Source organism: Ambystoma mexicanum, chromosome 4q, assembly GCF_040938575.1.
Source record: "Ambystoma mexicanum isolate Mex_15411 chromosome 4q, UKY_AmexF1_1, whole genome shotgun sequence".
Classification (NCBI taxonomy): Eukaryota; Metazoa; Chordata; class Amphibia; order Caudata; family Ambystomatidae; genus Ambystoma; species Ambystoma mexicanum.
Window position 1 is genome coordinate 529,446,495 of NC_090928.1, and position 25,627 is coordinate 529,472,121.

At 38.1% G+C, this 25,627-nt stretch overlaps 7 non-coding genes across 7 annotated transcripts; all 7 read right to left on the reverse strand.

Annotated features, from left to right (window-relative positions):
* Positions 1 to 6,239: 6,239 nt before the first annotated feature.
* On the reverse strand, positions 6,240 to 6,312 carry TRNAK-CUU (transfer RNA lysine (anticodon CUU)). The gene has a single exon. It is a non-coding gene; the product is annotated as a tRNA-Lys (tRNA).
* Positions 6,313 to 10,473: 4,161 nt separating this feature from the next.
* On the reverse strand, positions 10,474 to 10,546 carry TRNAK-CUU (transfer RNA lysine (anticodon CUU)). The gene has a single exon. It is a non-coding gene; the product is annotated as a tRNA-Lys (tRNA).
* A 2,041-nt stretch (positions 10,547 to 12,587) lies between these two features.
* Positions 12,588 to 12,660, reverse strand: TRNAK-CUU (transfer RNA lysine (anticodon CUU)). Its single transcript has one exon. It is a non-coding gene; the product is annotated as a tRNA-Lys (tRNA).
* Positions 12,661 to 13,613: 953 nt separating this feature from the next.
* Positions 13,614 to 13,686, reverse strand: TRNAK-CUU (transfer RNA lysine (anticodon CUU)). Its single transcript has one exon. It is a non-coding gene; the product is annotated as a tRNA-Lys (tRNA).
* A 953-nt stretch (positions 13,687 to 14,639) lies between these two features.
* Positions 14,640 to 14,712, reverse strand: TRNAK-CUU (transfer RNA lysine (anticodon CUU)). Its single transcript has one exon. It is a non-coding gene; the product is annotated as a tRNA-Lys (tRNA).
* A 3,163-nt stretch (positions 14,713 to 17,875) lies between these two features.
* On the reverse strand, positions 17,876 to 17,948 carry TRNAK-CUU (transfer RNA lysine (anticodon CUU)). Its single transcript has one exon. It is a non-coding gene; the product is annotated as a tRNA-Lys (tRNA).
* Positions 17,949 to 25,545: 7,597 nt separating this feature from the next.
* TRNAK-CUU (transfer RNA lysine (anticodon CUU)) lies at positions 25,546 to 25,618 on the reverse strand. The gene has a single exon. It is a non-coding gene; the product is annotated as a tRNA-Lys (tRNA).
* Positions 25,619 to 25,627: the final 9 nt, after the last annotated feature.

Consider the following 25,627-nt stretch of genomic DNA (forward strand, 5'->3'; position numbering starts at 1 on the left):
TCAAAAAGCACGAAAATTTTAGTTGTTTTCGCCATATTGGGGCTCGAACCCACGACCCTGAGATTAAGAGTCTCATGCTCTACCAACTGAGCTAGCCGGGCTCCTTTGGATGCCTATAGTTTTCTTCCCTATCCCTGCACTGCCGTTTTCCACAGATAGGATGTATTTTTTTGGTCAAAAAGTACTACAATTTTAGTTGTTTTCGCCCAACGTGGGGCTCGAACCCACGACCCTGAGATTAAGAGTCTCATGCTCTACCGACTGAGCTAGCCGGGCTCCTTTGGATGCCTATAGTTTTCTTCCCTATTCCTGCACTGCCGTTTTCCACAGATAGGATGCTGTGTAATCATAGGCTCTGGTGGAGTTTGGAAAGAAAATACACATCAGCCAGAGGCAAAAATAGTCTAAGAAAGTATCAAACACAATTACCAGTCAATATCAGAACGCATTGAAGAATATCAGGAAATAGCCGATTAAACCTGTGTGGAAAAAAGTCTTATTTGTGTTTTCTCCACTTTATTTTATAGTAAGATGATACATACTTTTTCTTTTACAGTGAATACATTAAGGTGTGGTATTGCCCCATTACACATCATCCAGACATGCATTCATATATTGCATGTTAACAATGAAAATATTGCAAATATTGTAAAGAGACTTTCAATTTCTATTTTTTTGGTCAAAAAGCACTACAATTTTAGTTGTTTTCGCCCAACGTGGGGCTACAACCCACGACCCTGAGATTAAGAGTCTCATGCGCTACCGACTGAGCAAGCCGGGCTCCTTTGGATGCCTATAGTTTTCTTCCCTATCCCTGCACTGCCGTTTTCCACAGATAGGATGTATTTTTTTGGTCAAAAAGCACTACAATTTTAGTTGTTTTCGCTCAACGTGGGGCTCGAACCCACAACCCTGAGATTAAGAGTCTCATGCTCTACCGACTGAGCTAGCCGGGCTCCTTTGGATGCCTATAGTTTTCTTCCCTATCCCTGCACTGCCGCTTTCCACAGATAGGATGCTGTGTAATCATAGGCTCTGGTGGAGTTTGGAAAGAAAATACACATCAGCCAGAGGCAGAAATAGTCTAAGAAAGTATCAAACACAATTACCAGTCAATATCAGAACGCATTGAAGAATATCAGGAAATAGCCGATTAAACCTGTGTGGAAAAAAGTCTTATTTGTGTTTTCTCCACTTTATTTTATAGTAAGATGATACATACTTTTTCTTTTACAGTGAATACATTAAGGTGTGGTATTGCCCCATTACACATCATCCAGACATGCATTCATATATTGCATGTTAACAATCAAAATATTGCAAATATTGTAAAGAGACTTTCAATTTCTATTTTTTTGGTCAAAAAGCACTACAATTTTAGTTGTTTTCGCCCAACGTGGGGCTCGAACCCACGACCCTGAGATTAAGAGTCTCATGCGCTACCGACTGAGCAAGCCAGGCTCCTTTGGATGCCCATAGTTTTCTTCCCTATCCCTGCACTGCCGGTTTCCACAGATAGGATGTATTTTATTGGTCAAAAAGCACGAAAATTTTAGTTGTTTTCGCCATATTGGGGCTCGAACCCACGACCCTGAGATTAAGAGTCTCATGCTCTACCAACTGAGCTAGCCGGGCTCCTTTGGATGCCTATAGTTTTCTTCCCTATCCCTGCACTGCCGTTTTCCACAGATAGGATGTATTTTTTTGGTCAAAAAGCACTACAATTTTAGTTGTTTTCACCCAACGTGGGGCTCGAACCCACGACCCTGAGATTAAGAGTCTCATGCTCTACCGACTGAGCTAGCCGGGCTCCTTTGGATGCCTATAGTTTTCTTCCCTATCCCTGCACTGCCGCTTTCCACAGATAGGATGCTGTGTAATCATAGGCTCTGGTGGAGTTTGGAAAGAAAATACACATCAGCCAGAGGCAGAAATAGTCTAAGAAAGTATCAAACACAATTACCAGTCAATATCAGAACGCATTGAAGAATATCAGGAAATAGCCGATTAAACCTGTGTGGAAAAAAGTCTTATTTGTGTTTTCTCCACTTTATTTTATAGTAAGATGATACATACTTTTTCTTTTACAGTGAATACATTAAGGTGTGGTATTGCCCCTTTACACATCATCCAGACATGCATTCATATATTGCATGTTAACAATCAAAATATTGCAAATATTGTAAAGAGACTTTCAATTTCTATTTTTTTGGTCAAAAAGCACTAAAATTTTAGTTGTTTTCGCCCAACGTTTTGTTCCCTATCCCTGCACTGCCGCTTTCCACAGATAGGATGTATTTTTTTGGTCAAAAAGCACTACAATTTTAGTTGTTTTCGCCCAACGTGGGGCTCGAACCCACCACCCTGAGATTAAGAGTCTCATGCTCTACCGACTGAGCTAGCTGGGCTCCTTTGGATGCCTATAGTTTTCTTCCCTATCCCTGCACTGCCGTTTTCCACAGATAGGATGTATTTTTTTGGTCAAAAAGCACTACAATTTTAGTTGTTTTCGCCCAACGTGGGGCTCGAACCCACGACCCTGAGATTAAGAGTCTCATGCGCTACCGACTGAGCAAGCCGGGCTCCTTTGGATGCCTATAGTTTTCTTCCCTATCCCTGCACTGCCGTTTTCCACAGATAGGATGTATTTTTTTGGTCAAAAAGCACTACAATTTTAGTTGTTTTCGCTCAACGTGGGGCTCGAACCCACAACCCTGAGATTAAGAGTCTCATGCTCTACCGACTGAGCTAGCCGGGCTCCTTTGGATGCCTATAGTTTTCTTCCCTATCCCTGCACTGCCGCTTTCCACAGATAGGATGCTGTGTAATCATAGGCTCTGGTGGAGTTTGGAAAGAAAATACACATCAGCCAGAGGCAGAAATAGTCTAAGAAAGTATCAAACACAATTACCAGTCAATATCAGAACGCATTGAAGAATATCAGGAAATAGCCGATTAAACCTGTGTGGAAAAAAGTCTTATTTGTGTTTTCTCCACTTTATTTTATAGTAAGATGATACATACTTTTTCTTTTACAGTGAATACATTAAGGTGTGGTATTGCCCCATTACACATCATCCAGACATGCATTCATATATTGCATGTTAACAATCAAAATATTGCAAATATTGTAAAGAGACTTTCAATTTCTATTTTTTTGGTCAAAAAGCACGAAAATTTTAGTTGTTTTCGCCATATTGGGGCTCGAACCCACGACCCTGAGATTAAGAGTCTCATGCTCTACCAACTGAGCTAGCCGGGCTCCTTTGGATGCTTATAGTTTTCTTCCCTATCCCTGCACTGCCGTTTTCCACAGATAGGATGCTGTGTAATCATAGGCTCTGGTGGAGTTTGGAAAGAAAATACACATCAGCCACAGGTAGAAATAGTCTAAGAAAGTATCAAACACAATTACCAGTCAATATCAGAACGCATTGAAGAATATCAGGAAATAGCCGATTAAACCTGTGTGGAAAAAAGTCTTATTTGTGTTTTCTCCACTTTATTTTATAGTAAGATGATACATACTTTTTCTTTTACAGTGAATACATTAAGGTGTGGTATTGCCCCATTACACATCATCCAGACATGCATTCATATATTGCATGTTAACAATCAAAATATTGCAAATATTGTAAAGAGACTTTCAATTTCTATTTTTTTGGTCAAAAAGCACGAAAATTTTAGTTGTTTTCGCCCAACATGGGGCTCGAACCCACGACCCTGAGATTAAGAGTCTCATGCTCTACCGACTGAGCTAGTCGGGCTCCTTTGGATGCCTATAGTTTTCTTCCCTATCCCTGCACTGCCGTTTTCCACAGATAGGATGCTGTGTAATCATAGGCTCTGGTGGAGTTTGGAAAGAAAATACACATCAGCCAGAGGCAGAAATAGTCTAAGAAAGTATCAAACACAATTACCAGTCAATATCAGAACGCATTGAAGAATATCAGGATATAGCCGATTAAACCTGTGTGGAAAAAAGTCTTATTTGTGTTTTCTCCACTTTATTTTATAGTAAGATGATACATACTTTTTCTTTTACAGTGAATACATTAAGGTGTGGTATTGCCCCATTACACATCATCCAGACATGCATTCATATATTGCATGTTAACAATGAAAATATTGCAAATATTGTAAAGAGACTTTCAATTTCTATTTTTTTGGTCAAAAAGCACTAAAATTTTAGTTGTTTTCACCCAACGTGGGGCTCGAACCCACGACCCTGAGATTAAGAGTCTCATGCTCTACCGACTGAGCTAGCCGGGCTCCTTTGGCTGCTTATAGTTTTCTTCCCTATCCCTGCAATGCCGTTTTCCACAGATAGGATGTATTTTTTTGGTCAAAAAGCACTAAAATTTTAGTTGTTTTCGCCCAACGTGGGGCTCAAACCCACGACCCTGAGATTAAGAGTCTCATGCTCTACCGACTGAGCTAGCCGGGCTCCTTTGGATGCCTATAGTTTTCTTCCCTATCCCTGCACTGCCGTTTTCCACAGATAGGATGCTGTGTAATCATAGGCTCTGGTGGAGTTTGGAAAGAAAATACACATCAGCCAGAGGCAGAAATAGTCTAAGAAAGTATCAAACACAATTACCAGTCAATATCAGAACGCATTGAAGAATATCAGGAAATAGCCGATTAAACCTGTGTGGAAAAAAGTCTTATTTGTGTTTTCTCCACTTTATTTTATAGTAAGATGATACATACTTTTTCTTTAACAGTGAATACATTAAGGTGTGGTATTGCCCCATTACACATCATCCAGACATGCATTCATATATTGCATGTTAACAATGAAAATATTGCAAATATTGTAAAGAGACTTTCAATTTCTATTTTTTTGGTCAAAAAGCACTACAATTTTAGTTGTTTTCGCCCAACGTGGGGCTCGAACCCACGACCCTGAGATTAAGAGTCTCATGCGCTACCGACTGAGCAAGCTGGGCTCCTTTTGATGCCCATAGTTTTCTTCCCTATCCCTGCACTGCCGTTTTCCACAGATAGGATGTATTTTTTTGGTCAAAAAGCACTACAATTTTAGTTGTTTTCGCCCAACGTGGGGCTCGAACCCACGACCCTGAGATTAAGAGTCTCATGCTCTACCGACTGAGCTAGCCGGGCTCCTTTGGATGCCTATAGTTTTCTTCCCTATCCCTGCACAGCCGCTTTCCACAGATAGGATGCTGTGTAATCATAGGCTCTGGTGGAGTTTGGAAAGAAAATACACATCAGCCAGAGGCAGAAATAGTCTAAGAAAGTATCAAACACAATTACCAGTCAATATCAGAACGCATTGAAGAATATCAGGAAATAGCCGATTAAACCTGTGTGGAAAAAAGTCTTATTTGTGTTTTCTCCACTTTATTTTATAGTAAGATGATACATACTTTTTCTTTTACAGTGAATACATTAAGGTGTGGTATTGCCCCTTTACACATCATCCAGACATGCATTCATATATTGCATGTTAACAATCAAAATATTGCAAATATTGTAAAGAGACTTTCAATTTCTATTTTTTTGGTCAAAAAGCACTAAAATTTTAGTTGTTTTCGCCCAACATGGGGCTCGAACCCACGACCCTGAGATTAAGAGTCTCATGCGCTACCGACTGAGCAAGCCGGGCTCCTTTGGATGCCCATAGTTTTCTTCCCTATCCCTGCACTGCCGTTTTCCACAGATAGGATGTATTATTTTGGTCAAAAAGGACTACAATTTTAGTTGTTTTCGCCCAACGTGGGGCTCGAACCCACGACCCTGAGATTAAGAGTCTCATGCTCTACCGACTGAGCTAGCCGGGCTCCTTTGGATGCCTATAGTTTTCTTCCCTATCCCTGCACAGCCGCTTTCCACAGATAGGATGCTGTGTAATCATAGGCTCTGGTGGAGTTTGGAAAGAAAATACACATCAGCCAGAGGCAGAAATAGTCTAAGAAAGTATCAAACACAATTACCAGTCAATATCAGAACGCATTGAAGAATATCAGGAAATAGCCGATTAAACCTGTGTGGAAAAAAGTCTTATTTGTGTTTTCTCCACTTTATTTTATAGTAAGATGATACATACTTTTTCTTTTACAGTGAATACATTAAGGTGTGGTATTGCCCCATTACACATCATCCAGACATGCATTCATATATTGCATGTTAACAATCAAAATATTGCAAATATTGTAAAGAGACTTTCAATTTCTATTTTTTTGGTCAAAAAGCACTAAAATTTTAGTTGTTTTTGCCCAACGTGGGGCTCGAACCCACGACCCTGAGATTAAGAGTCTCATGCTCTACCAACTGAGCTAGCCGGGCTCCTTTGGATGCCTATAGTTTTCTTCCCTATCCCTGCACTGCCGTTTTCCACAGATAGGATGCTGTGTAATCATAGGCTCTGGTGGAGTTTGGAAAGAAAATACACATCAGCCAGAGGCAGAAATAGTCTAAGAAAGTATCAAACACAATTACCAGTCAATATCAGAACGCATTGAAGAATATCAGGAAATAGCCGATTAAACCTGTGTGGAAAAAAGTCTTATTTGTGTTTTCTCCACTTTATTTTATAGTAAGATGATACATACTTTTTCTTTTACAGTGAATACATTAAGGTGTGGTATTGCCCCATTACACATCATCCAGACATGCATTCATATATTGCATGTTAACAATCAAAATATTGCAAATATTGTAAAGAGACTTTCAATTTCTATTTTTTTGGTCAAAAAGCACTAAAATTTTAGTTGTTTTCGCCCAATGTGGGGCTCGAACCCACGACCCTGAGATTAAGAGTCTCATGCTCTACCGACTGAGCTAGCCGGGCTCCTTTGGATGCCTATAGTTTTCTTCCCTATCCCTGCACTGCCGTTTTCCACAGATAGGATGTATTTTTTTGGTCAAAAAGCACTACAATTTTAGTTGTTTTCGCTCAACGTGGGGCTCGAACCCACAACCCTGAGATTAAGAGTCTCATGCTCTACCGACTGAGCTAGCCGGGCTCCTTTGGATGCCTATAGTTTTCTTCCCTATCCCTGCACTGCCGCTTTCCACAGATAGGATGCTGTGTAATCATAGGCTCTGGTGGAGTTTGGAAAGAAAATACACATCAGCCAGAGGCAGAAATAGTCTAAGAAAGTATCAAACACAATTACCAGTCAATATCAGAACGCATTGAAGAATATCAGGAAATAGCCGATTAAACCTGTGTGGAAAAAAGTCTTATTTGTGTTTTCTCCACTTTATTTTATAGTAAGATGATACATACTTTTTCTTTTACAGTGAATACATTAAGGTGTGGTATTGCCCCATTACACATCATCCAGACATGCATTCATATATTGCATGTTAACAATCAAAATATTGCAAATATTGTAAAGAGACTTTCAATTTCTATTTTTTTGGTCAAAAAGCACGAAAATTTTAGTTGTTTTCGCCATATTGGGGCTCGAACCCACGACCCTGAGATTAAGAGTCTCATGCTCTACCAACTGAGCTAGCCGGGCTCCTTTGGATGCTTATAGTTTTCTTCCCTATCCCTGCACTGTCGTTTTCCACAGATAGGATGCTGTGTAATCATAGGCTCTGGTGGAGTTTGGAAAGAAAATACACATCAGCCACAGGTAGAAATAGTCTAAGAAAGTATCAAACACAATTACCAGTCAATATCAGAACGCATTGAAGAATATCAGGAAATAGCCGATTAAACCTGTGTGGAAAAAAGTCTTATTTGTGTTTTCTCCACTTTATTTTATAGTAAGATGATACATACTTTTTCTTTTACAGTGAATACATTAAGGTGTGGTATTGCCCCATTACACATCATCCAGACATGCATTCATATATTGCATGTTAACAATCAAAATATTGCAAATATTGTAAAGAGACTTTCAATTTCTATTTTTTTGGTCAAAAAGCACGAAAATTTTAGTTGTTTTCGCCCAACATGGGGCTCGAACCCACGACCCTGAGATTAAGAGTCTCATGCTCTACCGACTGAGCTAGTCGGGCTCCTTTGGATGCCTATAGTTTTCTTCCCTATCCCTGCACTGCCGTTTTCCACAGATAGGATGCTGTGTAATCATAGGCTCTGGTGGAGTTTGGAAAGAAAATACACATCAGCCAGAGGCAGAAATAGTCTAAGAAAGTATCAAACACAATTACCAGTCAATATCAGAACGCATTGAAGAATATCAGGATATAGCCGATTAAACCTGTGTGGAAAAAAGTCTTATTTGTGTTTTCTCCACTTTATTTTATAGTAAGATGATACATACTTTTTCTTTTACAGTGAATACATTAAGGTGTGGTATTGCCCCATTACACATCATCCAGACATGCATTCATATATTGCATGTTAACAATGAAAATATTGCAAATATTGTAAAGAGACTTTCAATTTCTATTTTTTTGGTCAAAAAGCACTAAAATTTTAGTTGTTTTCACCCAACGTGGGGCTCGAACCCACGACCCTGAGATTAAGAGTCTCATGCTCTACCGACTGAGCTAGCCGGGCTCCTTTGGTTGCTTATAGTTTTCTTCCCTATCCCTGCAATGCCGTTTTCCACAGATAGGATGTATTTTTTTGGTCAAAAAGCACTAAAATTTTAGTTGTTTTCGCCCAACGTGGGGCTCAAACACACGACCCTGAGATTAAGAGTCTCATGCTCTACCGACTGAGCTAGCCGGGCTCCTTTGGATGCCTATAGTTTTCTTCCCTATCCCTGCACTGCCGTTTTCCACAGATAGGATGCTGTGTAATCATAGGCTCTGGTGGAGTTTGGAAAGAAAATACACATCAGCCAGAGGCAGAAATAGTCTAAGAAAGTATCAAACACAATTACCAGTCAATATCAGAACGCATTGAAGAATATCAGGAAATAGCCGATTAAACCTGTGTGGAAAAAAGTCTTATTTGTGTTTTCTCCACTTTATTTTATAGTAAGATGATACATACTTTTTCTTTAACAGTGAATACATTAAGGTGTGGTATTGCCCCATTACACATCATCCAGACATGCATTCATATATTGCATGTTAAAAATGAAAATATTGCAAATATTGTAAAGAGACTTTCAATTTCTATTTTTTTGGTCAAAAAGCACTACAATTTTAGTTGTTTTCGCCCAACGTGGGGCTCGAACCCACGACCCTGAGATTAAGAGTCTCATGCTCTACCGACTGAGCTAGCCGGGCTCCTTTGGATGCCTATAGTTTTCTTCCCTATCCCTGCACTGCCGTTTTCCACAGATAGGATGTATTTTTTTGGTCAAAAAGCACTACAATTCTAGTTGTTTTCACCCAACGTGGGGCTCGAACCCACGACCCTGAGATTAAGAGTCTCATGCTCTACCGACTGAGCTAGCCGGGCTCCTTTGGATGCCTATAGTTTTCTTCCCTATCCCTGCACAGCCGCTTTCCACAGATAGGATGCTGTGTAATCATAGGCTCTGGTGGAGTTTGGAAAGAAAATACACATCAGCCAGAGGCAGAAATAGTCTAAGAAAGTATCAAACACAATTACCAGTCAATATCAGAACGCATTGAAGAATATCAGGAAATAGCCGATTAAACCTGTGTGGAAAAAAGTCTTATTTGTGTTTTCTCCACTTTATTTTATAGTAAGATGATACATACTTTTTCTTTTACAGTGAATACATTAAGGTGTGGTATTGCCCCTTTACACATCATCCAGACATGCATTCATATATTGCATGTTAACAATCAAAATATTGCAAATATTGTAAAGAGACTTTCAATTTCTATTTTTTTGGTCAAAAAGCACTAAAATTTTAGTTGTTTTCGCCCAACGTGAGGCTCGAACCCACGACCCCGAGATTAAGAGTCTCATGCGCTACCGACTGAGCAAGCCGGGCTCCTTTTGATGCCCATAGTTTTCTTCCCTATCCCTGCACTGCCGTTTTCCACAGATAGGATGTATTTTTTTGGTCAAAAAGCACTACAATTTTAGTTGTTTTCGCCCAACGTGGGGCTCGAACCCACGACCCTGAGATTAAGAGTCTCATGCTCTACCGACTGAGCTAGCCGGGCTCCTTTGGATGCCTATAGTTTTCTTCCCTATCCCTGCACAGCCGCTTTCCACAGATAGGATGCTGTGTAATCATAGGCTCTGGTGGAGTTTGGAAAGAAAATACACATCAGCCAGAGGCAGAAATAGTCTAAGAAAGTATCAAACACAATTACCAGTCAATATCAGAACGCATTGAAGAATATCAGGAAATAGCCGATTAAACCTGTGTGGAAAAAAGTCTTATTTGTGTTTTCTCCACTTTATTTTATAGTAAGATGATACATACTTTTTCTTTTACAGTGAATACATTAACGTGTGGTATTGCCCCATTACACATCATCCAGACATGCATTCATATATTGCATGTTAACAATCAAAATATTGCAAATATTGTAAACAGACTTTCAATTTCTATTTTTTTGGTCAAAAAGCACTAAAATTTTAGTTGTTTTCGCCCAACGTGGGGCTCGAACCCACGACCCTGAGATTAAGAGTCTCATGCTCTACCAACTGAGCTAGCCGGGCTCCTTTGGATGCCTATAGTTTTCTTCCCTATCCCTGCACTGCCGTTTTCCACAGATAGGATGCTGTGTAATCATAGGCTCTGGTGGAGTTTGGAAAGAAAATACACATCAGCCAGAGGCAGAAATAGTCTAAGAAAGTATCAAACACAATTACCAGTCAATATCAGAACGCATTGAAGAATATCAGGAAATAGCCGATTAAACTGTGTGGAAAAAAGTCTTATTTGTGTTTTCTCCACTTTATTTTATAGTAAGATGATGCATACTTTTTCTTTTACAGTGAATACATTAAGGTATGGTATTGCCCCATTACACATCATCCAGACATGCTTTCATACATTGCATGTTAACAATCAAAATATTGCAAATATTGTAAACAGACTTTCAATTTCTATTTTTTTGGTCAAAAAGCACTAAAATTTTAGTTGTTTTCGCCCAACGTGGGGCTCGAACCCACGACCCTGAGATTAAGAGTCTCATGCTCTACCGACTGAGCTAGCCGGGCTCCTTTGCATGCCTATAGTTTTCTTCCCTATCCCTGCACTGCCGGTTTCCACAGATAGGATGCTGTGTAATCATAGGCTCTGGTGGAGTTTGGAAAGAAAATACACATCAGCCAGAGGCAGAAATAGTCTAAGAAAGTATCAAACACAATTACCAGTCAATATCAGAACGCTTTGAAGAATATAAAGAAATAGCTGACTGAACCTGTGTGAAAAAAAGTCTTATTTGTGTTTTCTCCACCTTATTTTATAATAAGATGATACATACTTTTTATTTTACAGTGAATACATTAAGGTATGGTATTGCCCCATTACACATCATCCAGACATGCATTCATATATTGCATGTTAACAATGAAAATATTGCAAATATTGTAAAGAGACTTTCAATTTCTATTTTTTTGGTCAAAAAGCACTACAATTTTAGTTGTTTTTGCCCAACGTGGGGTTCGAACCCACGACCCTGAGATTAAGAGTCTCATGCTCTACCAACTGAACTAGCCAGGCTCCTTTGGATGCCTATAGTTTTCTTCCCTATCCCTGCACTGCCGTTTTCCACAGATAGGATGCTGTGTAATCATAGGCTCTGGTGGAGTTTGGAAAGAAAATACACATCAGCCAGAGGCAGAAATAGTCTAAGAAAGTATCAAACACAATTACCAGTCAATATCAGAACGCATTGAAGAATATCAGGAAATAGCCGATTAAACTGTGTGGAAAAAAGTCTTATTTGTGTTTTCTCCACTTTATTTTATAGTAAGATGATGCATACTTTTTCTTTTACAGTGAATACATTAAGGTATGGTATTGCCCCATTACACATCATCCAGACATGCATTCATACATTGCATGTTAACAATGAAAATATTGCAAATATTGTAAAGAGACTTTCAATTTCTATTTTTTTGGTCAAGACATGCATCCAGACATGCATTCATATATTGCATGTTAACAATGAAAATATTGCAAATATTGTAAAGAGACTTTCAATTTCTATTTTTTTGGTCAAAAAGCACTAAAATTTTAGTTGTTTTCGCCCAACGTGGGGCTCGAACCCACGACCCTGAGATTAAGAGTCTCATGCTCTACCGACTGAGTTAGCCGGGCTCCTTTGGATGCCTATAGTTTTCTTCCCTATCCCTGCACTGCCGTTTTCCACAGATAGGATGCTGTGTAATCATAGGCTCTGGTGGAGTTTGGAAAGAAAATACACATCAGCCAGAGGCAGAAATAGTCTAAGAAAGTATCAAACACAATTACCAGTAAATATCAGAACGCATTGAAGAATATCAGGAAATAGCCTATTAAACCTATGTGGAAAAAAGTCTTATTTGTGTTTTCTCCACTTTATTTTATAATAAGATGATGCATACTTTTTCTTTTACAGTGAATACATTAAGGTATGGTATTGCCCCATTACACATCATCCAGACATGCATTCATATATTGCATGTTAACGATGAAAATATTGCAAATATTGTAAAGAGACTTTCAATTTCTATTTTTTTGGTCAAAAAGCACTAAAATTTTAGTTGTTTTCGCCCAACGTGGGGCTCGAACCCACGACCCTGAGATTAAGAGTCTCATGCTCTACCAACTGAGCTAGCCGGGCTCCTTTGGATGCCTCTAGTTTTCTTCCCTATCCCTGCACTGCCGGTTTCCACAGATAGGATGCTGTGCAATCATAGGCTCTAGTGGAGTTTGGAAAGAAAATACACATCAGCCAGAGGCAGAAATAGTCTAAGAAAGTATCAAACACAATTACCAGTCAATATCAGAACGCTTTGAAGAATATCAGGAAATAGCTGACTGAACCTGTGTGAAAAAATGTCTTATTTGTGTTTTCTCCACTTTATTTTATAGTAAGATGATGCATACTTTTTCTTTTACAGTGAATACATTAAGGTATGGTATTGCCCGATTACACATCATCCAGACATGCATTCATACATTGCATGTTAACAATGAAAATATTGCAAATATTGTAAAGAGACTTTCAATTTCTATTTTTTTGGTCAAGACATGCATCCAGACATGCATTCATATATTGCATGTTAACAATGAAAATATTGCAAATATTGTAAAGAGACTTTCAATTTCTATTTTTTTGGTCAAAAAGCACTAAAATTTTAGTTGTTTTCGCCCAACGTGGGGCTCGAACCCACAACCCTGAGATTAAGAGTCTCATGCTCTACCGACTGAATCATAGGCTCTGGTGGAGTTTGGAAAGAAAATACACATCAGCCAGAGGCAGAAATAGTCTAAGAAAGTATCAAACACAATTACCAGTAAATATCAGAACGCATTGAAGAATATCAGGAAATAGCCTATTAAACCTGTGTGGAAAAAAGTCTTATTTGTGTTTTCTCCACTTTATTTTATAGTAAGATGATGCATACTTTTTCTTTTACAGTGAATACATTAAGGTATGGTATTGCCCCATTACACATCATCCAGACATGCATTCATATATTGCATGTTAACAATGAAAATATTGCAAATATTGTAAAGAGACTTTCAATTTCTATTTTTTTGGTCAAAAAGCACTAAAATTTTAGTTGTTTTCGCCCAACGTGGGGCTCGAACCCACGACCCTGAGATTAAGAGTCTCATGCTCTACCAACTGAGCTAGCCGGGCTCCTTTGGATGCCTCTAGTTTTCTTCCCTATCCCTGCACTGCCGGTTTCCACAGATAGGATGCTGTGCAATCATAGGCTCTGGTGGAGTTTGGAAAGAAAATACACATCAGCCAGAGGCAGAAATAGTCTAAGAAAGTATCAAACACAATTACCAGTCAATATCAGAACGCTTTGAAGAATATCAGGAAATAGCTGACTGAACCTGTGTGAAAAAATGTCTTATTTGTGTTTTCTCCACTTTATTTTATAGTAAGATGATGCATACTTTTTCTTTTACAGTGAATACATTAAGGTATGGTATTGCCCGATTACACATCATCCAGACATGCATTCATACATTGCATGTTAACAATGAAAATATTGCAAATATTGTAAAGAGACTTTCAATTTCTATTTTTTTGGTCAAGACATGCATCCAGACATGCATTCATATATTGCATGTTAACAATGAAAATATTGCAAATATTGTAAAGAGACTTTCAATTTCTATTTTTTTGGTCAAAAAGCACTAAAATTTTAGTTGTTTTCGCCCAACGTGGGGCTCGAACCCACAACCCTGAGATTAAGAGTCTCATGCTCTACCGACTGAATCATAGGCTCTGGTGGAGTTTGGAAAGAAAATACACATCAGCCAGAGGCAGAAATAGTCTAAGAAAGTATCAAACACAATTACCAGTAAATATCAGAACGCATTGAAGAATATCAGGAAATAGCCTATTAAACCTGTGTGGAAAAAAGTCTTATTTGTGTTTTCTCCACTTTATTTTATAGTAAGATGATGCATACTTTTTCTTTTACAGTGAATACATTAAGGTATGGTATTGCCCCATTACACATCATCCAGACATGCATTCATATATTGCATGTTAACAATGAAAATATTGCAAATATTGTAAAGAGACTTTCAATTTCTATTTTTTTGGTCAAAAAGCACTAAAATTTTAGTTGTTTTCGCCCAACGTGGGGCTCGAACCCACGACCCTGAGATTAAGAGTCTCATGCTCTACCAACTGAGCTAGCCGGGCTCCTTTGGATGCCTATAGTTTTCTTCCCTATCCCTGCACTGCCGGTTTCCACAGATAGGATGCTGTGCAATCATAGGCTCTGGTGGAGTTTGGAAAGAAAATACACATCAGCCAGAGGCAGAAATAGTCTAAGAAAGTATCAAACACAATTACCAGTCAATATCAGAACGCTTTGAAGAATATCAGGAAATAGCTGACTGAACCTGTGTGAAAAAATGTCTTATTTGTGTTTTCTCCACTTTATTTTATAGTAAGATGATGCATACTTTTTCTTTTACAGTGAATACATTAAGGTATGGTATTGCCCCATTACACATCATCCAGACATGCATTCATACATTGCATGTTAACAATGAAAATATTGCAAATATTGTAAAGAGACTTTCAATTTCTATTTTTTTGGTCAAGACATGCATCCAGACATGCATTCATATATTGCATGTTAACAATGAAAATATTGCAAATATTGTAAAGAGACTTTCAATTTCTATTTTTTTGGTCAAAAAGCACTAAAATTTTAGTTGTTTTCGCCCAACGTGGGGCTCGAACCCACAACCCTGAGATTAAGAGTCTCATGCTCTACCGACTGAGCTAGCCGGGCTCCTTTGCATGCCTATAGTTTTCTTCCCTATCCCTGCACTGCCGGTTTCCACAGATAGGATGCTGTGTAATCATAGGCTCTGGTGGAGTTTGGAAAGAAAATACACATCAGCCAGAGGCAGAAATAGTCTAAGAAAGTATCAAACACAATTACCAGTCAATATCAGAATGCATTGAAGAATATCAGGAAATAGCCGATTAAACTGTGTGAAAAAAAGTCTTATTTGTGTTTTCTCCACTTTATTTTATAATAAGATGATACATACTTTTTATTTTACAGTGAATACATTAAGGTATGGTATTGCCCCATTACACATCATCCAGACATGCATTCATATATTGCATGTTAACAATGAAAATATTGCAAATATTGTAAAGAGACTTTCAATTTCTATTTTTTTGGTCACAAAGCACTACAATTTTAGTTGTTTTCGCCCAACGTGAGGCTCGAACCCACGACCCTGAGATTAAGAGTCTCATGCTCTACCAACTGAACTAGCCAGGCTCTTTTGGATGCCTATAGTTTTCTTCCCTATCCCTGCACTGCCGCTTTCCACAGATAGGATGCTGTGTAATCATAGGCTCTGGTGGAGTTTGGAAAGAAAATACACATCAGCCAGAGGCAGAAATAGTCTAAGAAAGTATCAAACACAATTACCAGTCAATATCAGAATGCATTGAAGAATATCAGGAAATAGCCGATTAAACTGTGTGGAAAAAAGTCTTATTTGTGTTTTCTCCACTTTATTTTATAGTAAGATGATGCATACTTTTTCTTTTACAGTGAATACATTAAGGTATGGTATTGCCCCATTACACATCATCCAGACATGCATTCATACATTGCATGTTAACAATGAAAATATTGCAAATATTGTAAAGAGACTTTCAATTTCTATTTTTTTGGTCAAGACATGCATCCAGACATGCATTCATATATTGCATGTTAACAATGAAAATATTGCAAATATTGTAAAGAGACTTTCAATTTCTATTTTTTTGGTCAAAAAGCACTAAAATTTTAGTTGTTTTCGCCCAACGTGGGGCTCGAACCCACGACCCTGAGATTAAGAGTCTCATGCTCTACCGACTGAGCTAGCCGGGCTCCTTTGGATGCCTATAGTTTTCTTCCCTATCCCTGCACTGCCGTTTTCCACAGATAGGATGCTGTGTAATCATAGGCTCTGGTGGAGTTTGGAAAGAAAATACACATCAGCCAGAGGCAGAAATAGTCTAAGAAAGTATCAAACACAATTACCAGTCAATATCAGAACGCATTGAAGAATATCAGGAAATAGCCGATTAAACCTTTGTGGAAAAAAGTCTTATTTGTGTTTTCTCCACTTTATTTTATAATAAGATGATACATACTTTTTATTTTACAGTGAATACATTAAGGTATGGTATTGCCCCATTACACATCATCCAGACATGCATTCATATATTGCATGTTAACAATGAAAATATTGCAAATATTGTAAAGAGACTTTCAATTTCTATTTTTTTGGTCAAAAAGCACTACAATTTTAGTTGTTTTTGCCCAACGTGGGGCTCGAACCCGCAACCCTGAGATTAAGAGTCTCATGCTCTACCAACTGAACTAGCCAGGCTCCTTTGGATGCCTATAGTTTTCTTCCCTATCCCTGCACTGCCGGTTTCCACAGATAGGATGCTGTGCAATCATAGGCTCTGGTGGAGTTTGGAAAGAAAATACACATCAGCCAGAGGCAGAAATAGTCTAAGAAAGTATCAAACACAATTACCAGTCAATATCAGAACGCTTTGAAGAATATCAGGAAATAGCTGACTGAACCTGTGTGAAAAAATGTCTTATTTGTGTTTTCTCCACTTTATTTTATAGTAAGATGATGCATACTTTTTCTTTTACAGTGAATACATTAAGGTATGGTATTGCCCGATTACACATCATCCAGACATGCATTCATACATTGCATGTTAACAATGAAAATATTGCAAATATTGTAAAGAGACTTTCAATTTCTATTTTTTTGGTCAAGACATGCATCCAGACATGCATTCATATATTGCATGTTAACAATGAAAATATTGCAAATATTGTAAAGAGACTTTCAATTTCTATTTTTTTGGTCAAAAAGCACTAAAATTTTAGTTGTTTTCGCCCAACGTGGGGCTCGAACCCACAACCCTGAGATTAAGAGTCTCATGCTCTACCGACTGAATCATAGGCTCTGGTGGAGTTTGGAAAGAAAATACACATCAGCCAGAGGCAGAAATAGTCTAAGAAAGTATCAAACACAATTACCAGTAAATATCAGAACGCATTGAAGAATATCAGGAAATAGCCTATTAAACCTGTGTGGAAAAAAGTCTTATTTGTGTTTTCTCCACTTTATTTTATAGTAAGATGATGCATACTTTTTCTTTTACAGTGAATACATTAAGGTATGGTATTGCCCCATTACACATCATCCAGACATGCATTCATATATTGCATGTTAACAATGAAAATATTGCAAATATTGTAAAGAGACTTTCAATTTCTATTTTTTTGGTCAAAAAGCACTAAAATTTTAGTTGTTTTCGCCCAACGTGGGGCTCGAACCCACGACCCTGAGATTAAGAGTCTCATGCTCTACCAACTGAGCTAGCCGGGCTCCTTTGGATGCCTATAGTTTTCTTCCCTATCCCTGCACTGCCGGTTTCCACAGATAGGATGCTGTGCAATCATAGGCTCTGGTGGAGTTTGGAAAGAAAATACACATCAGCCAGAGGCAGAAATAGTCTAAGAAAGTATCAAACACAATTACCAGTCAATATCAGAACGCTTTGAAGAATATCAGGAAATAGCTGACTGAACCTGTGTGAAAAAATGTCTTATTTGTGTTTTCTCCACTTTATTTTATAGTAAGATGATGCATACTTTTTCTTTTACAGTGAATACATTAAGGTATGGTATTGCCCCATTACACATCATCCAGACATGCATTCATACATTGCATGTTAACAATGAAAATATTGCAAATATTGTAAAGAGACTTTCAATTTCTATTTTTTTGGTCAAGACATGCATCCAGACATGCATTCATATATTGCATGTTAACAATGAAAATATTGCAAATATTGTAAAGAGACTTTCAATTTCTATTTTTTTGGTCAAAAAGCACTAAAATTTTAGTTGTTTTCGCCCAACGTGGGGCTCGAACCCACAACCCTGAGATTAAGAGTCTCATGCTCTACCGACTGAGCTAGCCGGGCTCCTTTGCATGCCTATAGTTTTCTTCCCTATCCCTGCACTGCCGGTTTCCACAGATAGGATGCTGTGTAATCATAGGCTCTGGTGGAGTTTGGAAAGAAAATACACATCAGCCAGAGGCAGAAATAGTCTAAGAAAGTATCAAACACAATTACCAGTCAATATCAGAACGCTTTGAAGAATATAAAGAAATAGCTGACTGAACCTGTGTGAAAAAAAGTCTTATTTGTGTTTTCTCCACTTTATTTTATAATAAGATGATACATACTTTTTATTTTACAGTGAATACATTAAGGTATGGTATTGCCCCATTACACATCATCCAGACATGCATTCATATATTGCATGTTAACAATGAAAATATTGCAAATATTGTAAAGAGACTTTCAATTTCTATTTTTTTGGTCACAAAGCACTACAATTTTAGTTGTTTTCGCCCAACGTGTGGCTCGAACCCACGACCCTGAGATTAAGAGTCTCATGCTCTACCAACTGAACTAGCCAGGCTCCTTTGGATGCCTATAGTTTTCTTCCCTATCCCTGCACTGCCGCTTTCCACAGATAGGATGCTGTGTAATCATAGGCTCTGGTGGAGTTTGGAAAGAAAATACACATCAGCCAGAGGCAGAAATAGTCTAAGAAAGTATCAAACACAATTACCAGTCAATATCAGAATGCATTGAAGAATATCAGGAAATAGCCGATTAAACTGTGTGGAAAAAAGTCTTATTTGTGTTTTCTCCACTTTATTTTATAGTAAGATGATGCATACTTTTTCTTTTACAGTGAATACATTAAGGTATGGTATTGCCCCATTACACATCATCCAGACATGCATTCATACATTGCATGTTAACAATGAAAATATTGCAAATATTGTAAAGAGACTTTCAATTTCTATTTTTTTGGTCAGGACATGCATCCAGACATGCATTCATATATTGCATGTTAACAATGAAAATATTGCAAATATTGTAAAGAGACTTTCAATTTCTATTTTTTTGGTCAAAAAGCACTAAAATTTTAGTTGTTTTCGCCCAACGTGGGGCTCGAACCCACGACCCTGAGATTAAGAGTCTCATGCTCTACCGACTGAGCTAGCCGGGCTCCTTTGGATGCCTATAGTTTTCTTCCCTATCCCTGCACTGCCGTTTTCCACAGATAGGATGCTGTGTAATCATAGGCTCTGGTGGAGTTTGGAAAGAAAATACACATCAGCCAGAGGCAGAAATAGTCTAAGAAAGTATCAAACACAATTACCAGTCAATATCAGAACGCATTGAAGAATATCAGGAAATAGCCGATTAAACCTTTGTGGAAAAAAGTCTTATTTGTGTTTTCTCCACTTTATTTTATAATAAGATGATACATACTTTTTATTTTACAGTGAATACATTAAGGTATGGTATTGCCCCATTACACATCATCCAGACATGCATTCATATATTGCATGTTAACAATGAAAATATTGCAAATATTGTAAAGAGACTTTCAATTTCTATTTTTTTGGTCAAAAAGCACTACAATTTTAGTTGTTTTTGCCCAACGTGGGGCTCGAACCCGCAACCCTGAGATTAAGAGTCTCATGCTCTACCAACTGAACTAGCCAGGCTCCTTTGGATGCCTATAGTTTTCTTCCCTATCCCTGCACTGCCGCTTTCCACAGATAGGATGCTGTGTAATCATAGGCTCTGGTGGAGTTTGGAAAGAAAATACACATCAGCCAGAGGCAGAAATAGTCTAAGAAAGTATCAACCACAATTACCAGTCAATATCAGAACGCATTGAAGAATATCAGGAAATAGCCGATTAAACTGTGTGGAAAAAAGTCTTATTTGTGTTTTCTCCACTTTGTTTTATAGTAAGATGATGCATACTTTTTCTTTTACAGTGAATACATTAAGGTATGGTATTGCCCCATTACACATCATCCAGACATGCATTCATACATTGCATGTTAACAATGAAAATATTGCAAATATTGTAAAGAGACTTTCAATTTCTATTTTTTTGGTCAAGACATGCATCCAGACATGCATTCATATATTGCATGTTAACAATGAAAATATTGCAAATATTGTAAAGAGACTTTCAATTTCTATTTTTTTGGTCAAAAAGCACTAAAATTTTAGTTGTTTTCGCCCAACGTGGGGCTCGAACCCACGACCCTGAGATTAAGAGTCTCATGCTCTACCGACTGAGCTAGCCGGGCTCCTTTGGATGCCTATAGTTTTTTTCCCTATCCCTGCACTGCCGTTTTCCACAGATAGGATGCTGTGTAATCATAGGTTCTGGTGGAGTTTGGAAAGAAAATACACATCAGCCAGAGGCAGAAATAGTCTAAGAAAGTATCAAACACAATTACCAGTCAATATCAGAACGCATTGAAGAATATCAGGAAATAGCCGATTAAACCTGTGTGAAAAAAAGTCTTATTTGTGTTTTCTCCACTTTATTTTACAGTACGATGATACATACTTTTTCTTTTACAGTGAATACATTAAGGTGTGGTATTGCCCCATTACACATCATCCAGACATGCATTCAAATATTGCATGTTAACAATCAAAATATTGCAAATATTGTAAAGAGACTTTCAATTTCTATTTTTTTGGTCAAAAAGCACTAAAATTTTAGTTGTTTTCGCCAACGTGGGGCTCGAACCCACGACCCTGAGATTAAGAGTCTCATGCTCTACCTACTGAGCTAGCCGGGCTCCTTTGGATGCCTGTAGTTTTCTTCCCTATCCCTGCACTGCCGCTTTCCACAGATAGGATGCTGTGTAATCATAGGCTCTGGTGGAGTTTGGAAAGAAAATACACATCAGCCAGAGGCAGAAATAGTCTAAGAAAGTATCAAACACAATTACCAGTCAATATCAGAACGCATTGAAGAATATCAGGAAATAGCCGATTAAACCTGTGTGGAAAAAAGTCTTATTTGTGTTTTCTCCACTTTATTTTATAGTAAGATGATGCATACTTTTTCTTTTACAGTGAATACATTAAGGTATGGTATTGCCCCATTACACATCATCCAGACATGCATTCATACATTGCATGTTAACAATGAAAATATTGCAAATATTGTGAAGAGACTTTCAATTTCTATTTTTTTGGTCAAAAAGCACTAAAATTTTAGTTGTTTTCACCCAACGTGGGGCTCGAACCCACGACCCTGAGATTAAGAGTCTCATGCTCTACCGACTGAGCTAGCCGGGCTCCTTTGGATGCCTATAGTTTTCTTCCCTATCCCTGCACTGCCGTTTTCCACAGATAGGATGCTGTGTAATCATAGGCTCTGGTGGAGTTTGGAAAGAAAATACACATCAGCCAGAGGCAGAAATAGTCTAAGAAAGTATCAAACACAATTACCAGTCAATATCAGAACGCATTGAAGAATATCAGGATATAGCCGATTAAACCTGTGTGGAAAAAAGTCTTATTTGTGTTTTCTCCACTTTATTTTATAGTAAGATGATAAATACTTTTTCTTTTACAGTGAATACATTAAGGTGTGGTATTGCCCCATTACACATCATCCAGACATGCATTCATATATTGCATGTTAACAATGAAAATATTGCAAATATTGTAAAGAGACTTTCAATTTCTATTTTTTTGGTCAAAAAGCACTAAAATTTTAGTTGTTTTCACCCAACGTGGGGCTCGAACCCACGACCTGAGATTAAGAGTCTCATGCTCTACCGACTGAGCTAGCCGGGCTCCTTTGGCTGCTTATAGTTTTCTTCCCTATCCCTGCAATGCCGTTTTCCACAGATAGGATGTATTTTTTTGGTCAAAAAGCACTAAAATTTTAGTTGTTTTCGCCCAACGTGGGGCTCAAACCCAGGACCCTGAGATTAAGAGTCTCATGCTCTACCGACTGAGCTAGCCGGGCTTCTTTGGATGCCTATAGTTTTCTTCCCTATCCCTGCACTGCCGTTTTCCACAGATAGGATGCTGTGTAATCATAGGCTCTGGTGGAGTTTGGAAAGAAAATACACATCAGCCAGAGGCAGAAATAGTCTAAGAAAGTATCAAACACAATTACCAGTCAATATCCAGTCAATATCAGAACGCATTGAAGAATATCAGGAAATAGCCGATTAAACCTGTGTGGAAAAAAGTCTTATTTGTGTTTTCTCCACTTTATTTTATAGTAAGATGATACATACTTTATCTTTTACAGTGAATACATTAAGGTGTGGTATTGCCCCTTTACACATCATCCAGACATGCATTCATATATTGCATGTTAACAATCAAAATATTGCAAATATTGTAAAGAGACTTTCAATTTCTATTTTTTTGGTCAAAAAGCACTAAAATTTTATTGTTTTTGCTCAACGTGGGGCTCGAACCCACGACCCTGAGATTAAGAGTCTCATGCTCTACTGACTGAGCTAGCCGGGGTCCTTTGGTTGCTGATAGTTTTCTTCCCTATCCCTGCACTGCCGTTTTCCACAGATAGGATGTATTTTTTTGGTCAAAAAACACTACAATTTTAGTTGTTTTCGCCCAACGTGTGGCTCGAACCCACGACCCTGAGATTAAGAGTCTCATGCTCTACCGACTGAGCTAGCCAGGCTCCTTTGGATGCCTATAGTTTTCTTCCCTATCCCTCCACTGCCGCTTTCCACAGATAGGATGCTGTGTAATCATAGGCTCTGATGGAGTTTGGAAAGAAAATACACATCAGCAAGAGGCAGAAATAGTCTAAGAAAGTATCAAACACAATTACCAGTAAATATCAGAACGCATTGAAGAATATCAGGAAATAGCCTATTAAACCTGTGTGGAAAAAAGTCTTATTTGTGTTTTCTCCACTTTATTTTATAGTAAGATGATGCATACTTTTTCTTTTACAGTGAATACATTAAGGTATGGTATTGCCCCATTACACATCATCCAGACATGCATTCATATATTGCATGTTAACAATGAAAATATTGCAAATATTGTATAGAGACTTTCAATTTCTATTTTTTTGGTCAAAAAGCACTAAAATTTTAGTTGTTTTCGCCCAACGCGACCCTGAGATTAAGAGTCTCATGCTCTACCGACTGAGCTAGCCGGGCTCCTTTGGATGCCTATAGTTTTCTTCCCTATCCCTGCACTGCCGCTTTCCACAGATAGGATGCTGTGTAATCATAGGCTCTGGTGGAGTTTGGAAAGAAAATACACATCAGCCAGAGGCAGAAATAGTCTAAGAAAGTATCAAACACAATTACCAGTCAATATCAGAACGCATTGAAGAATACCAGGAAATAGCCGATTAAACCTGTGTGGAAAAAAGTCTTATTTGTGTTTTCTGCACTTTATTTTATAGTAAGATGATACATACTTTTTCTTTGACAGTAAATACATTAAGGTATGGTATTGCCCCATTACAAATCATCCAGACATACATTCATATATTGCATGTTAACAATGAAAATATTGCAAAGAGACTTTCAATTTCTATTTTTTTGGTCAAAAAGCACTACAATTTTAGTTGTTTTCGCCCAACGTGGGGCTCGAACCCACGACCCTGAGATTAAGAGTCTCATGCTCTACCAACTGAGCTAGCCAGGCGGGCTCTTTTGGATGCCTATAGTTTTCTTCCCTATCCCTGCACTGCCGGTTTCCACAGATAGGATGCTGTGCAATCATAGGCTCTGGTGGAGTTTGGAAAGAAAATACACATCAGCCAGAGGCAGAAATAGTCTAAGAAAGTATCAAACACAATTACCAGTCAATATCAGAACGCATTGAAGAATATCAGGAAATAGCCTATTAAACCTGTGTGGAAAAAAGTCTTATTTGTGTTTTCTCCACTTTATTTTATAGTAAGATGATGCATACTTTTTCTTTTACAGTGAATACATTAAGGTATGGTATTGCCCCATTACACATCATCCAGACATGCATTCATATATTGCATGTTAACAATGAAAATATTGCAAATATTGTAAAGAGACTTTCAATTTCTATTTTTTTGGTCAAAAAGCACTACAATTTTAGTTGTTTTCGCCCAACGTGGGGCTCGAACCCACGACCCTGAGATTAAGAGTCTCATGCTCTACCGACTGAGCTAGCCAGGCTCCATTGGATGCCTATAGTTTTCTTCCCTATCCCTCCACTGCCGCTTTCCACAGATAGGATGCTGTGTAATCATAGGCTCTGGTGGAGTTTGGAAAGAAAATACACATCAGCCAGAGGCAGAAATAGTCTAAGAAAGTATCAAACACAATTACCAGTAAATATCAGAACGCATTGAAGAATATCAGGAAATAGCCTATTAAACCTGTGTGGAAAAAAGTCTTATTTGTGTTTTCTCCACTTTATTTTATAGTAAGATGATGCATACTTTTTCTTTTACAGTGAATACATTAAGGTATGGTATTGCCCCATTACACATCATCCAGACATGCATTCATATATTGCATGTTAACAATGAAAATATTGCAAATATTGTGAAGAGACTTTCAATTTCTATTTTTTTGGTCAAAAAGCACTAAAATTTTAGTTGTTTTCGCCCAACGCGACCCTGAGATTAAGAGTCTCATGCTCTACCGACTGAGCTAGCCGGGCTCCTTTGGATGCCTATAGTTTTCTTCCCTATCCCTGCACTGCCGCTTTCCACAGATAGGATGCTGTGTAATCATAGGCTCTGGTGGAGTTTGGAAAGAAAATACACATCAGCCAGAGGCAGAAATAGTCTAAGAAAGTATCAAACACAATTACCAGTCAAAATCAGAACGCATTGAAGAATACCAGGAAATAGCCGATTAAACCTGTGTGGAAAAAAGTCTTATTTGTGTTTTCTCCACTTTATTTTATAGTAAGATGATACATACTTTTTCTTTTACAGTGAATACATTAAGGTATGGTATTGCCCCATTACACATCATCCAGACATGCATTCATATATTGCATGTTAACAATGAAAATATTGCAAAGAGACTTTAAATTTCTATTTTTTTGGTCAAAAAGCACTACAATTTTAGTTGTTTTCGCCCAACGTGGGGCTCGAACCCACGACCCTGAGATTAAGAGTCTCATGCTCTACCAACTGAGCTAGCCGGGCTCCTTTGGA